General features: G+C 39.9%; 1 pseudogene; it reads right to left on the reverse strand.

Annotated features, from left to right (window-relative positions):
* The window catches only part of LOC114645374 (cGMP-dependent protein kinase 1-like), a 134375-nt pseudogene that overhangs the window by 39307 nt on the left and 78903 nt on the right, over positions 1–16165 (reverse strand).

Here is a 16165-nt window from a genome sequence, read left to right on the forward strand (position 1 = left end):
GGGTTGTAACCACGAATGCTGTCATGTCCGATTCAGGCTCTTAGTTGAAGGTGGAAAGCTCATTGTGCTTAAATTATGAAGAAAAGATGACAAAGCAGGAGTTAAATAACCACCCTTGGATTCTCCTTTGTGTGGTGCTGGACTTCCTCTGTTGATCTTACATTACAGTGGGCAGAAGCAGAATGCAGCACTGCCCTTGTAAGTAATGTTAAACTCTGGCTAATTTAACTGCTAGTCCGGCTACAATCTATTCAGATGTTTCATTTGTTCTGAGCCAGTAGGTGGCACTGCTGTGTAAGCAGTACCACATGGGAAATAAAACACAAAACAATGGGACCCCCAGCATCAAAGGTTTGAGCTCCAAAGTAATCTACCTGTTCACATGGTCCTAGAGAGCAACTACGCCAAACTTGGTTCACATTGTCAACAAGTGGGGGAATGGATACAGAAACATACAGATGGACAGCCATTCTATTTAATATATACAGGGGTGGGCAAAAGTAGGTTTACAGTTGTTCATATGGAAAACAGACACATAGGTTATGATTATTACAATAGCTTTATTAAATCAAAAGAATATCACAATGGCACAGCGCACTTAGGTACAATCTCGTAAATGCTCAAATTACCGGCCTTGCATACTCACAACTGTAAACCTACTCTTGCCCACCTGTGAATATATATCCATGGTGGCGCAGTCCTCCTGGGTGCTCCCTGCGTGGAATTTGCATGTTCTCCCTGTGTCTGCGTGGTTTTCCTCCGGGTGCTCTGGTTACCTCCCACAGTCCAAAGACATGCAGGTTAGGTGGATTGGCGATCCTAAATTGTCCCTAGTGTGCACTTGGTGTGTGTGTGTGTGTATGTGTGTGTGTGTGTGTGCCCTGTGGTGGGCTGGCACCCTGCCCGGGATTTGTTCCTGCCTTGCGCCCTGTGCTGGCTGGGATTGGCTCCAGCAGACCCCCGTGACCCTGCGTTAGGATATAGCAGGTTGGATAATGGATGGATGGATGTAATCTAGGTCATGCATATGTAATCATGAAAAAATTCTGCCACCGTTTTGGATCTCCCTAAGTGCAAAAATATAATTTTAATATAAAGCTTGATTATAAACATTGATAAATGACTGTGTATCGAAATAATCAATTCATTATGATGACAAATAAAGACATATGATATTTGAGAAATACTGCACAACTGGAAGTGGTTCTGATGACCTTTTCCTCTATTTCAGTATACGAGAAAGTCAAGGAGACTGCACTCCCGATTTTTGTTCCTACTGTGACTTTGCCTAAGCATGCCACCTCCAGGTAATTTTGTTCACTCACAATAATCTTCAGACACTTTTCTTCCTGATAGACAAAATCTTGAGTGTTAATTTTGCTACAATTTTTAATTGATGTTTATGGCTTTGGTGTCTTGGTGTTTTTATGTTTTTCTGCCTTCTGTGGTATACAGAACTGCATTCTGTCAGGCATGCAACAATCAGATGTATCCACAAAGGCATTTCAGCAGGAAAGACTGAGATACTGGGCTGCAGTTCATTGTGCTCCCCGGTGAAGTGTGGCCAGTTGTGGACCTCCATTTTTGGGGTCTGAAGCCTGAACTGTTATGGGGGCCTCTTTGAAACCAGCAACAAGGTCTTCAGTGGACTTGTTCCATGACAGATCACCACAAATATTTTTAAAAATGTAAGCACTATATCTCAGATTTTGATTAAAACTGCTGTGCTGGATCGACTTAAGCAACAAAATACACTTTTATTTTTACAATTATGGCTAACCTAAGATAATTTTAATAAAACTTTTACATTTCTGTCAAAAATGTTAACAGTGTATTAAAACTACAGTTATTTTATATTAAATATATTTTAAAAAAATCCATAATTTGAACAATTTTTAATTTATGGCTAGCCTTCCTGATACTTTAATAACCTTTTTTTTATTTTAACTATTATTTTGTATTGAATTACACTACATTAGTATTAAAAGCCTCCTAATGTTTTCTATAATGCCTTGCTAGGATGTGATAATTCTGTAGTGAATTCACCTTCAGATGTGCACTGTTTTAGCACAATAATAACTAACAGTAGTCCAACTAAAAAAACCCAGAAAAGTGGCATTTATTTGAATAATTTAATTACCTTTTCACATGTAGATGTGCACTATATTAGAACTTTAACAACAGAGTATAGAATAAAGAAAAAAGCTGCACAATGATGCATTAACAAGAATAACCTTAGTACTATTTCAAACTGCTGTTATACTTCATTTCAGCTCTGCTCTTCTGAGTCCTTAAATATGGCTCTGCTAAATATTAGACCAGTAACCAGCGAGACTTTTTTGCATTAATGATCTCATCAGTGATAGGAAAATGGACTTTCTCTCACTAAGAGAAACATGGCATAACTTAAGATGGTGCTGCAGGATTAACTGAAGCAGCAGCTCCAAATTACAGTTTTACTCATTCATTTTGCTAAGGCAAAAAAAGGAGGAGTAAAAATGACGATTTTGGTACATTCACGTCCTTCGAGTATATAGCCTTTGTTATTCAAGGAATCTCCTATTCTCTTGCTATTGACCGTCTATAGGCCTCCAAAATATGTGTCTTTTAATGAGGAATTATCAGATTTAATATCTATAATAATAACTAACTACGACAGGTTCCTAATTGTAGGTGATTTTAATTGTCATGTGTACAACTAGTGTGACCCAAAAGCAAGAGAATTCATGTACTTACTGCACTCTTTTGATCTTGGTCAGCATATCAGCCAGCCCACACATAAGGGAGGACACATGCTAGATTTAGTCATTTCAAAAGGATTAAAAGTTGACGTGAAACAGGTTGTGCATGCCTGTATTTTGGACCATTTTTGCATATTATTTAATGTAAAAATACTGATAACTACAACTAATGAGAAGTGTATTGTTAAAAAAACATTATTTTGATACTTCAGCGTCTAGGCTTGCTAATATTCTAATTAATTAGTCAGGTTGTAGTGCTTACCTCAGTAGTTCTAATAAAGTAAATATTAAGGTGGAAAATGTTAATGCTAAAGTAAGAGCAGCAGTAGACATAATGGCCCCTGAAAAGACAGCTAAACAATCATCCAGCACTATTATACCATGGAAGACCCAAAAAGTGTCTGATTTAAAGAAAACATGCCAGAGAGCTGAGTGTAAAAGGAGAAAAGCTAAACCGATAGTCCACTATGAAATAATGACAGCAAAAAAAATTGAATATAACAATGCCATCAGCCTTGAGAGGCAGTCCTATTTCTCTAAAACTACAAAAAGATAATGTAGGTAATTCAAGAGTTTTATTTTCAACTACTGATTGTCTTTATAAACACAGTGCACTCAATGGAATGCCTCCTTAAAGCTACTGGTGAAACTTGTGAAGGTTTTGACATATTCTTAAAACACAAAATAAATGATATTAGAAATAACATACTACAACCTACCAAATTTAATCTAATTGAATCCCAGCATTCCCTTTTAAGCGAGTTAAATTCTTTTAATGGAATAGATCAACCCAAACTATGTAAAACAATGTCTCAACTTAAACTCTCCACCCGTGTCCTTGACCCAGCAGTACTAACGGGCTTTTCTTAAAGAAGTCTCAAACGTGTTGTTACTTTACTTGACATAGTGAACTCATCATTAGATACGGGGGTCTTCCTGAACTGTCTAAAGGCTGTAGTTTTTAAGCCCCTGTTCAAGAACAGTAATCTCGCCTCCTCCATCTTTGACAACTTTAGACTAATTTCTAATCTGCCTTTCTTAGGTCAAATTCTAGAAAAGACAGTTAAGTAGCTCCATGATTACTTGATTCAACATTCTTTTCTTGACAATTTTCAGTCAGGTTTTAGAACAAACCATAATAGCAAAACTGCACTGGTCAAAGTAGTAAATGATTTGTGGGTTAATGAGGACAGAGGCCACATATCTATTCTTGTTCTCTTAGACATGAGTACAGAATTTGACACCATAGACCACAGTATTCTTGTAAATCACCTTAGTCAATGGCTGGGCCTCTCTGACTAACGTCTTAAATTGGTTTCAGTCCTAACAGGCAGACAATTCTTTGTTAGTTGTGGTGATTGTTCTTCGGAGATCCATGAATTTTTATATGGTGCACCATAAGGATCTGTTCTGGGCCCAATGCTCTTATCAAGCTACATGCTTCCATTAGTTCAGATTATCTCAAAGCACAAGATGGGCTACCACACCTATGCAGATGACACACAGCTTTATTTATCTATAGCACCCACTGACCCCGATGCTCTTGACTCTCTGATCCAATGTCTTAGCAGTATTTCCGATTGGATGAGTAGTAATGAGTTGTGAATTTCCCCTTGGGATTAATAAAGTATCTATCTATCTATCTATCTATCTATCTATCTATCTATCTATCTATCTATCTATCTATCTATCTATCTATCTATCTATCTATCTATCTATCTATCTATCTATCTATCTATCTATCTATCTATCTATCTATCTATCTATCTATCTATCTATCTATCTATCCTTCTAAAACTAAATAAGGAAAAAACAGAACTCTAATTGATTGGCAAACATGAATATGGCGAGGATATTAGAAATAAACCTGATCTCTTAGGCTTAAAAATCAATGCAGAAGGTGAAAGATTTTGGAGTAATCATCGACTCTGATCTAAACTTTAAAACGCATATTAACCAGATTACTTGGATGGCATTTTTTCACTTAAGGAATATAGCAAAAAATAGACCTTTTATAATTTTACAAGATGATGAAAAATTAGTTCACGATTTTGCTTTTAGTCAACTAGATTATTGTAATGCTCTCCTCACAGGACCACCAAAGAAAGAAATCAATAATTTGCAATTAGTGCAGAATGAAGCAGCCTGAATCTCAACTAGAAAAAGAAAATTTGAGCACATCTCACCAGCTTTAGTGGAGTTGCATTGATTACCTGTGACTTTAAAACACTACTAATGGTTTATAAAGCGTTAAATAATTTTGCTCCTTCATATTTTTAAATGCCTGTCCCCTGCATTCCAAATCATAACCTTTGATCTTTGAATAGAGGTCTGCTTATAATGCCAAGGGCCAACCTGAAAAGAAGTGCTGAGGTGAGGTGGTAGATCTGCCGACAGTATGCATCTTTGTTAAAGTACAGATTAAAAGATCATGAAGTAAAGCTGTTTAAACAAACATGTACACAGTCCAAAAACAAAAAGCATGAGGACCATGAAGAGAGATTAACTAACGAAATCCAAAATGGGCAAAGATACTTACATGATCAAGCACGGATCAAACACACATGGCAGAGGATCATTAACTGGCCCTTGACTAAATTCCAGAAAGTCAGCCAAAGTCAAAAAGCACAACAAAATACAAACACCAGTTACCAGAGGAGCTCTAAATGGTGGCTCCCCATCTGATCTTCAACTTTTTATTTCTGTTATCCTCTTAGCAGGTGAGTGTCATATTAACAGGTGCTGTGTAACAGATGGAGAGAAATGGAAGGGGCGAAGGACAAAATTGCAAATGACAGGCAGGCTGGTGGAACAGCTCCAGGTCATGCCAGATATAAAGTGAAACCCTCATAAAAGAGGAGCCCATGAAAAATAAATACTGTATATACTCACGGATAAGTTCTCCCGCGGATAAGTCGGAACTTGATTTTACAGTATAATGTCTGGTATTTTATACTGTCGGTCATATAAGTCGAATGCAGAAAACTGACGCTATTGGTCCAAGAGATTATGATATGCTAACACCCACATGAGAGAGTAACCACGGAGCACACGGCCTTTTTCTTCTATGTGGGTGCGGCAATGCGGTGTATCAGCGTGTGCTCCTAACCTCTCTCTCTCTCTCTATTGTGCCTACATGATGTGGGGTATGGCCGGCCATTCATCCCTGCCAATACCCCCAGGCCGCCAGATGGAGCCCACCCTGCAGCATGGAGGTGCCCCGAATGCCAGCAGTGAATCATGGACAGTGGAGTCTCTATTCACAACCCTACTGGATACTGTGGGGGCCGCCAGAGGACGCTACAGGAAGGCTCAAGGACTTGTATTTCCCCTATAACCCGGAAGTATGTCTTAGTGACAGCGACAGAGAAATGACATACTTCCGGGATGAAGAAGAAGAGTTTTCACCTGACCCAGAAGTGCTGGATAATCACATGGACTGAGGGATCACAAGCACTTCCGGGTCAAGGACTATAAACGGACTGTGGGAGATCCCAGACGGGCGAGCTGAGTCGGGAGGAAGGGTGACAACGCGTCTGGGAGTGGAGGATTGATTATTGATTGTTGTGTTTATTTATGAGTATTGTGGACAATGTTCCCTCTAAGGAGTAGCATATAGTGAGCAAAAAACATTGTTTATGAGCGACATTTTGTTTAAGCCAAAAATTTATGAGCACTAACTCCGACGGTTGGAGTGAGCGATCGTGCGATAAGTACGAGCGACGCCGTCGGAATGAGCGATCGTGCGGGAAGTATGAGCGACGCTCTGAATTCGTGTGAGCGATCGCTCATGCGCTTAGCTTAGAGGGAACATTGATTATGGAGTGGAGGGTGCTTGCTGCATATTATTATTATAAAATATATTCATATTGGACTTTTATCTGGTGTCTGGCGTCTGATCTGAGGGTTCAAGGGAGCGATAGCGCCCTCTATCTGTCACAATGACCACACAGTAATACCTGAACTATTCCAAAATGACGTGTGCACTGATTTGTGTTTTTTGTATCTCACACCCTCATACACCTTTATCGTAAGAGCATCCCTTATCTATGATGGAGCATTCGATCAGAAGAAAATATGAAGCTGGTTTTAAATTAAACGTCATTGAAATAGTGAAAGAAATCGGTAACTTCGCTGCTGCAACAAAATTCAATGTGTCTGAGAAACTGGTGTGAGATTGAAGGAGGCAAGAAGATGTGAAATAAAAAAATGTAAGTGTCGCATTTTTGAATGGGTGTATAAGTCGAGGTCTGATTTTATGATTGATTTTTTGGGTTTAAAGACCCGACTTATACATGAGTATATACGGTAAGTAGAAAGAAAGTGCTGGGGTGGAAAACGACACCAATCCTAACCCACTGCATTGTATGCCTGCTTTTTATTATTTTGTATTCCTGAAGATCATTTACTTAGTGTATTTACTAGCTGGGCAAGAGGACAAGAAGTAGAAGGAAAAAGGATACAAAAAGAATAAAGATTAATTTCTATTTACCCTTGTGATAGTAACATGAAAATGACCAATGTAGTGAAATGGCACCGAGTTCACCTGACAATGAAATCGCAGTGAGCCTCCTGCATGATGCGTTTCTCAGAAAGGATGTGGCCTTGCTGCCGTGTATCCACGATGTGCTGCTTCTTTAAAACTTTCATTGCAAATGTCTGGGACGTGTCACTCTTGAGCTGCACCTGGGAATTCAGGCATGACGAAGGTTAAATACGTCAGGATCGTTCATCTAAAAGAAATCGAGAATATGTAAGAGGCTCTCTGGATATACTGCAAGCACTGTTCTGCTCAGTCGAGCTTCTGGGCATACAGCTACAATACTTCAAGTTGGGTTGTACTGAATCTTGGGGTAAGTAAGGATACTATATTACTGATCATTCTATTCCAGCCACAAGAATATGTTGGTTAAACGATTAGCAAGGTGGCTGGTATTGCTTGTGAGCAAGAAGTTAAAAGACACCACATTCAGAATAAAGTGGCAGTCTAAAAAAGACAGAAATCCTAAGCATGAATCCACAACAGTACTCAACAACTCATGAGCCTTACCAGTTCTACTCGTCCAAAGCCCCCAACTCCAAGAGTAGAAACAAACTGGAAATCGGTAATGTTCAGACTGGAGAAGAATGCAACTTCCATCTCAATCCTGAAACAGAGCACACCAACAGATAGACCGAGTTATTTAGGAAAAGAGCAAGCAATGCACAGCCTAAATAGACAGGAAACTTCAGGCCATTCCTGCGCTGTTTGATTCCCTTTCTATGAGACGATCTGTCATTGTCGTAATTGCTAAGGTAGAACAAAAAGAGAACTGGAGCTGGACTACAATATATTGAAGGTAGTTATGTCAGAGAGGGCAGACAGACATTATGAAAGAAAGGTAGTAATGAAATAAAACTTCTACATATGACATGGATGATCTTATAAAGCCTCTAAAATATGAACAATTACTCCCATGATCCTTACTTCACTTTGGCCTCGGCACTTTCATACACCTTGGTGTTGATGTCATCCATTCCACCTATCAGCTGCCTGAAGGATCTGGAAGACAGAAATGTAACATGTGCATTTCACTAAACTCTTATGAATGGAGGACTGTTTCTTGTGATTTTCATATTTATTATATTTTTTCATATTTAACAAATAATGTCAAGACCTGTATCTTTGTAGTGATACAGTATGTATTTAACTCCTTGTCGACATATAACGACATGTAGGAGCTGCCGGCCGCTACATGAACACATTCAGAACTACAATCAGCTGGAGACCAATCAGCTGATGCTGGTACATCACTTTCGTTTTCGATATCTCCAGATCACTTGCATCAAAATTGAAGTCTGATAAGTCCGAGTCCGATACAGCAATAATACGCAAAATGGCGTCCATGGAGTATTTCGATTTGCGTATTCGCTTTACACTCCACCTTTAGCTCCGGCTGTCGGCAGCTGACAAAAATATTTAGCCCTCAAAGAGTTAAAAAACTTTCAGATGTCTCAGTAGAAAAAACACAGACACACACACTTTACTTATGACATTCCATGTACCAGAGAGAGAAACCTTTCCATTATAACAGAAAAGATCTACTCTGCTCACCTCTTAACTGTCATAACTCTAATAAACTAAGAATTGGGGGCCTCTGTATTCATATTAAGCGCAGGCTGCGAGTGAGTAAGGACAAAAACAAGTTTACCCTAGCAGAGGACTACGAGTGAATGCCGAGTTGGTAGCACATCTAAAGCACACAAGTCATGTCTAGTCCGGACTGGTCATAAGGCACGAGGCCACGCTTAACCTCCTCTTCACTAGCGGTCACCAGATGGCCGCTGCACACGTGTGTACGATGTTACAGAAGTCAGGAAAAAGACTTAATAGAAGTGTAATTTTATAGGGGCCCTTGGCAGGTTTTATCATAGAAGTTTCACATTTGGTGTTCAGCTGAATATAATTTAAATGCATCCTTTTAGTTTTCTGCTTTTAAAAATAAAGATCAATAAAATGGCACGTACCTGTAGGTGTACCAGAGGGGATCAGCGGCAGAGGGCTGCAGCATTCCTGGAGTATGGCAAGCCGTTTTAACATTTAATTCCTTTAATTTGATATCTGCTTTCAAAATATTGGTATGATGAGTCTTAAAATTGATATCACCGCTTAGAAATTTGATATGTTGCTTATAAAATTTGATACCATGCTTTTAAAATGTAATATTGAACTTTTGAAATTTGTATTGTTGTCCGCACAAGGATGGATAGGATTAGAAATGAGGACATTAGGGCGCATGGTGGCGCAGTGGTAGCGCTGCCTCCTCGCAGTTAGGAGACCCGGGTTCGCTTCCCGGGTCCTCCCTGCGTGGAGTTTGCATGTTCTCCCCGTGTCTGCGTGGGTTTCCTCCGGGCGCTCCGGTTTCCTCTCACAGTCCAAAGACATGCAGGTTTGGTGGATTGGCGATTCTAAATTGGCCCTAGTGTGTGCTTGGTGTGTGGGTGTGTTTGTGTGTGTCCTGCGGTGGGTTGGCACCCTGCCCAGGATTGTTTCCTGCCTTGTGCCCTGTGTTGGCTGGGATTGGCTCCAGCAGACCCCCGTGACCCTGTGTTTGGATTCAGCGGGTTAGAAAATGGATGGATGGATGAGGACATTAGAGGGTCAGCTCAAGTTGGATGGTTGGTAGACAAAGTCAGAGAGGTGAGATTGCTTTGGTTTGGACATGTGCAGAGGGGAGATGCTGAGTATATTGGGAGAAGGATGCTAAGGATAAAACTGCCAGGCAAGAGGAAGGCCTAAGCGAAGGTTTATGGATGTGGTGAGAGAGGACATGCAGGTGATGGGTGTAACAGAACAAGATGCAGAGGACAGAAAGATATGAAAGAAGATGATCTGCTGTGGCAACCCCTAACGGGAGCAGCTGAAAGAAGAAGAAGAATTTAACTTTTCAAATTTGATATGATAGCTTCAATGCTAATATATATCCATTCTTAACTCTCACTTCTTATTTTTGTCATTTTGATATCACGTTTCTGAAATTTGGTATCAGGCTTTTAAAATTTCCTATCAAGTCTTTGAAATATGATATCTACTTATTAAAATTTGATCTTGTGCTTTGGAAATTTGATATCAAGTTTTTAAGAATGGATATCAACATTGTAATGTTTGACATCAAGCTTTTAAATTTGATATTGAGCTTTTGAAGCTTGATATCACACTTTTAAAATCTGATATCAAGCTTTTGATAATTGATATCAAGGTTTTAAAATTTGACATTGTGCTTTTATTGTGATATTGTTCTGGTGTGGAAGACTGCCATGAGGGCCCTTGTAAAAATAATAAATTTAAATGTATTGGGTTTATTGATAAGGGGGATGAGATACAGTATGGGAGCCAGGTGAGGAATTTTATTTCAGAGAAAATTGTCTGCAACTTAACTTTGGCAAAATGCAAAGAACTTCTTATTGACTATCGCCACACCAAAGAGCCTCCATGTCCGGTCTCTATTCAAGGAGTGGATGTAGAGGTGGTCCATCATACAAGCAGCTGGGGTCCACATCAGTGACAAGTTGGACTGGTCTCTGAACACAGAGGAACTATATAATAAAGGACAAAGCTGGTACTTTTTTCTTAGGAGACTGTGCTCCTTTAATGTGATGAGTGACATCCTTCACATTTCCTACAACTCTGTGATGGCCAGTGTGATTTTCAACACTGTGGTGTGCTGGGCTGGTAACTTAATTTCAAAAGATGCCCAACGAATCAACAATTTAATTAAAAGGGCAGGCTCAGTTATGGGATGCACTCTGGACTCCCTGGAATTTGTAGCAAAGGAGAGAGTTAAATCAAAACTGACTGCATAACACATCCCCTCTCTGACACAGTAGCACTGAGGACTTTCAGACAACGAATTATTCAGCAGAAGCGTGTAAAGAAACACAGCAAGGGCTCCTTTATACTAACAGCAAAACGTGTGCATAATACCTCACTGGGACTGGGACTGCCAAGTCAGACATTTTCATTCTTTTTAAATCTATCCATCCATCCATTATCCAACCTGCTATATCCTAACTACAGGGTCACGGGGGTATGCTGGAGCCAATCCCAGCCAACACAGGGTGCAAGGCAGGAAACAAACCCTGGGCAGGGTGCCAGCCCACCACAGGGCACACTTGTACACACCCACACACCAAGCACACACTAGGGACAATTTAGGATCGCCAATGCACCTAACTTGCATTTCTTTGGACTATGGGAGGAAACCGGAGCACGCAGAGGAAAACCGGAAATGGGAGCACCCGGAAGAAACCCACGCAGGCACGGTGAGAACATGCAAACTCCACACAGGGAGGACCCGGGAAGCGAACCCAGGACTCCTTACTGCGAAGCAGCAGCGCTACCACTGCGCCACTGTGCCCCCCCTTTTAAATCTAGCTAGTTTTAAATTAAAAGTCGTTTAAGTGGTGAAAGAAATTGGTAACTGTGCTACTGAAACAAAATTTGACGTGTCTGTGAAACTGGTGCGAGATGAACGAGGCAGGAAGACAAACAAAAAAAAAATGTAAGTGTCATATTTTTGAACGGGCGTATAAGTTGGGATCGGATTTTATGATCAGTTTTTTGGGTATCAAGACCCAATTTATATGCGAGCATGTACGGTAATTAAATATCAATATTTTATTTTAATAATAACTTGTTTGAATTTAATTTTCTTTCATCTATGTTTAACGCAAAACAGTGAGACAATTAACTACAATGAGCACCATGGGTTCATATATGGGGAACTGAAAGTTTTGTGTATCTTACTAGTGTACGGAATCTCCAGCATAGCCAAGAATAGACATTTGGGTTCAGATGGAATGGCCAGTGTCATGCATGGGCGCCTGATCAAGTTACAGGCTCAGACAAAGCATGCAATACCCCACCAGAAAAAGGGGGCACCAACACTAGCAATGCTGTCTGTTTTCTCATCTACAGAACTGAGAAGCTTCCCGGGTGCCCAAGCCACGCCCTGGTTCATATAAGCCACACCTCCTTCTGTTGGAATACTATAAATTTGAGGGATCCTGGAAGCTGGTATCTCAGTCTGAGGAACACTGTCTTACATGATGGAGATCCCTGACCCAAACACGCTCGAGACAGCAGATAGTTTTGAGAAGCTGTAGAGGCTAAAGGCATCTATTTGGTCTAATATCTGTTGCTCTGTTGCTCATTTTTGTTAATTGGCTTAGACTTTGGTGGCAAAGGGGGTGGTCTGGTTGACATGCCAACTTTTCTTTGGTTCTCCCTCATTTTATCCTCACACTTGCTTGAAAAAAAAAACGACAGCATGGTGCCAAAGAAATCATCTGACGTAGTTTGGTGGATCCAAATAAAGTGCTGCTACCACCACTTCATATCAAGCGTGGTTTAATGGAGCAGTTTGGCAAAGTCCTATCAAAGGATGGAGTCTGTTTTATGTTTTCATGCCCAAAGTTTCTGGGTTTATTTCAGGCCAAATTAAAAGAGGACATTTTTGCCAAACTGGTGTCTAATGGACAAATTGGTGCAATAAATGACCTGAAACAAGAGGTCTGGGTATCATTCAACAAAGTCATTTACAAGTTTTTATATAATAATAAAGAATCTAATTATAAAGCAATTGTGAAAAAAATTATTAGTTATGTTTATGGAATCGGGTTGCAACAGAAGAGCAGGATGAAAGATTCATTACATTATATACAGTCATATGAAAAAGTTTGGGAACCCCTCTCAGCCTGCTTAATAATTTACTCTCCTTTCAACAAAAAAGATAGCAGTGGTATGTCTTTCATTTCCTAGGAACATCTCAGTACTGCTGTGTTTTCCAAACAAAGATTTTTAGTGAAGCAGTATTTAGTTGTATGAAATTAAATCAAATGTGAAAAACTGGCTGTGCACAAATGTGGGTCCCCTTGTAATTTTGCTGATTTGAATGCCTGTCACTGCTCAATGCTGATTACTTGCAACACCAAATTGGTTGGATTAGCTCATTAAGCCTTGAACTTCATAGACAGGTGTGTCCAATCATGAGATATAAAGGTATTTAAGGTGGTCAGTTGCAAGTTGTGCTTCCCTTTGACTCTCCTCTGAAGAGTGACAGCATGGGATCCTCAAAGCAACTCTCAAAAGATCTGAAAACAAAGATTGTTGAGTCTCATGGTTTAGGGGAAGGCTACAAAAAGCTATCTCAGAAGATATCACTGTCAGTTTCAACTGTAAGGAATGGAATCAGGAAATGGAAGGCCACAGGCACAGTTGCTGTTAAACCCAGCAGGTCTGGCTGGCCAAGAAAAATACAGGAGTGGCATATGTACAGGATAGTGAGAATGGTTACAGACAACCCACAGATCACCTCCAAAGACCTGCAAGAACATCTTGCTGCAGATGATGTGTCTGTACATCGTTCTACAATTCAGCACAATTTGCACAAAGAACATCAGTATGGCAGGGTGATGAGAAAGAAGCCCTTTCTGCACTCACACCACAAACAGAGTGGCTTGCTGTATGCAAATGCTCATTTAGACAAGCCAGGTTCATTTTGGAACAAAGTGCTTTGGACTGATGAGACAAAAATTGAGTTATTTTGTCATAACAAGAAGCGCTGTAATAATTCCATTCATAATTTTAAACACTTCAGTCAGGTCTCCTCTTAATCTTCTTTTGCTTAAACTGTAAAGGCTCAGTTCTTTTAATATTTCCTCATAATTCAACACCTGTAGCCCTGAAATCAGCCTAGTCGCTCTTCTCTGGACATTTTCTAGTTCTGCTATGTCCTTTTTGTAGCTTGGAGACCCAAACTGCACACAGGACTCCAGACGAGGCCTCACCAGTGTGTTATAAAGGTTGAGCAGAACCTCCTTAGACTTTTACTCCACACATCAGGGCGCTGTATAACCTGACGTTCTGTTAGCCTTCTTAATGGCTTCTGAACACTGTCTGGAAGTCAATAGCTTAGATTCCACTATGACTCCTAAATCCTTCTCATAAGGTGTACTCTCGATTTTCCAACCACCAATTGTGTATTCAAACCTAACATTTTTATTTCCTACGTGTAATTCTTTACATTTACTGACATTAAATTTCATCTGTCATCTGGAAGGACCAGGAAGAGAAATTAAAATGAGAGCGAGAAAGCAAAAGTACCATGAGACAAGACCAAAAGTTAGACAAGAGTGAGATCTGTAAACAAAATTGGGATCAAAACCAAAATCAAGCTTGAAGTAACGCAGCAAGAGCTCTTTTAGAAAGTCGCACACTGAGTTGCCAGCACAGAAGTTATTTATACTGTCAAACTCTGGGGTTTTATGTGGCTGGTGGGAGGGGTGGGGTGAGGTTTGACAACTGCATCGCAAACCAAGCACAAACAAAAAATCTAATTAAATTTATAGGATCTCGAAAGAAACCAAACTTTACTGGACAGTCTTAGGTCAGTGCTTCCCAAACTCAGACCTGCATGTTTAATTGGACTCCTGGGCTAATTAAGTGATGTGTTATTTCCCCAAGTTCTGTGTTTTGGGAACAATATAGAAATTAGAAAACGAAGTTTGGTGTCTAAATGTCTTATAAATGTAAAAATCATCCTAATATGTTTTTCTGAATATAGAATAAGAGAAAATAATACCAGCTAATTTAATTGAGATCAGTGCCATCAGGTGTTGTCACTGATTAGGAATCTGGTTGGAACAAAAACCTGCAGCCACAGGGGCTCCCCAGGACCAAGTATAGGAAACACTGTCTTAGGTTAATAAAGAAAAATGTATTTCAGCCAAAATAAATTTAAACACATTAGTTTGTGACAGTAAGCAAATTGCACACTAGGCATGAAACCTTAGATGGAGAATGAACTGGCCACAAGAAGGCAGATTAAGGGCTGTTTTTTTTCCTCCCTTGCACCCTAATGCTGCACCCAGAGGCCTTCATTCCTTCCAATTCTGTAACGGATCAAACAAGATCAGAAGCTGGATGGAAACCCTCTAATAGTTCATTTAGATTCTTCAACAACAACCAAATATTTCTTGCATTTTTCTTCAAACTTTATGCTATTTTTGCACTTTGGAAAAAATATTCAACATTCCAAAGTTCCCCATTTGTAATTTCTTTATTCTACTCACTCTCGGTCAATGACCAGGCATGCCACCTCCTCTGCAGCAACAACGTTGGCTGTCCTAATGTCCTCCCTGTTAAAAAAGATCAGGCAATAATGAGCAGTGAAACAATTTTTGGAAAACCAATAAGCGTGAATAGAGAGCTCAACGTGTCTCACCCCTTTAGTGCCTGCTCTCCAAACCAGTCCCCTCTGGAGAGAGTCGATAGGACCACCAGCTCTTCTCCAGCGGCCTCCTGCTTGGTAACCATCACCTGTAGGTACAAAGTGCAACACAGTAACTGATCAGCAATGACGCCAAAGGGTGTTTCAGCCAGGGTTTCATCCCTTGCTCAAGTACATGATGTCATCTTTTTGTTATTTTTCAAATATTATTTTGTATATTATGTTCATTTTGTTTTTGGTTTATTTATATTTAATGTATAATTATTGTTTGGTTTACTGTAATTCCCGATGTAGTGTTTTGTTATCAGCCCAATCTCCTTTATGTGGTGCCTAAGGAGGCAGGGCCACCCTGTCATGCTGCAGCTTTGGATTTTTTTTGGATTCTTGATTTTGAGATTCTTGTTAATTCATTTATTTTTGTTTAATTTATTGATATTTAAGAGCCCAACCCCCATTTTTGCATCTGTTCAGGCTGCAAACATTCCATCTCAGTTAGGGCTGGGCTGCCTGGGGTGAGGCTTATCAAATTGGTCAAGACTGGTATAAAGGGCAAGTATGTTTGATTTTTGAGGACTGTGGCGGGAATTCCCAGCGAAAGGGCTTTACAGGTCTATCTTTGTGCAGTTGATTGTTACAAATTAAAGTCTGAAAAAA

The sequence above is a fragment of the Erpetoichthys calabaricus genome, chromosome 1, assembly GCF_900747795.2.
Source record: "Erpetoichthys calabaricus chromosome 1, fErpCal1.3, whole genome shotgun sequence".
NCBI lineage: Eukaryota > Metazoa > Chordata > Cladistia > Polypteriformes > Polypteridae > Erpetoichthys > Erpetoichthys calabaricus.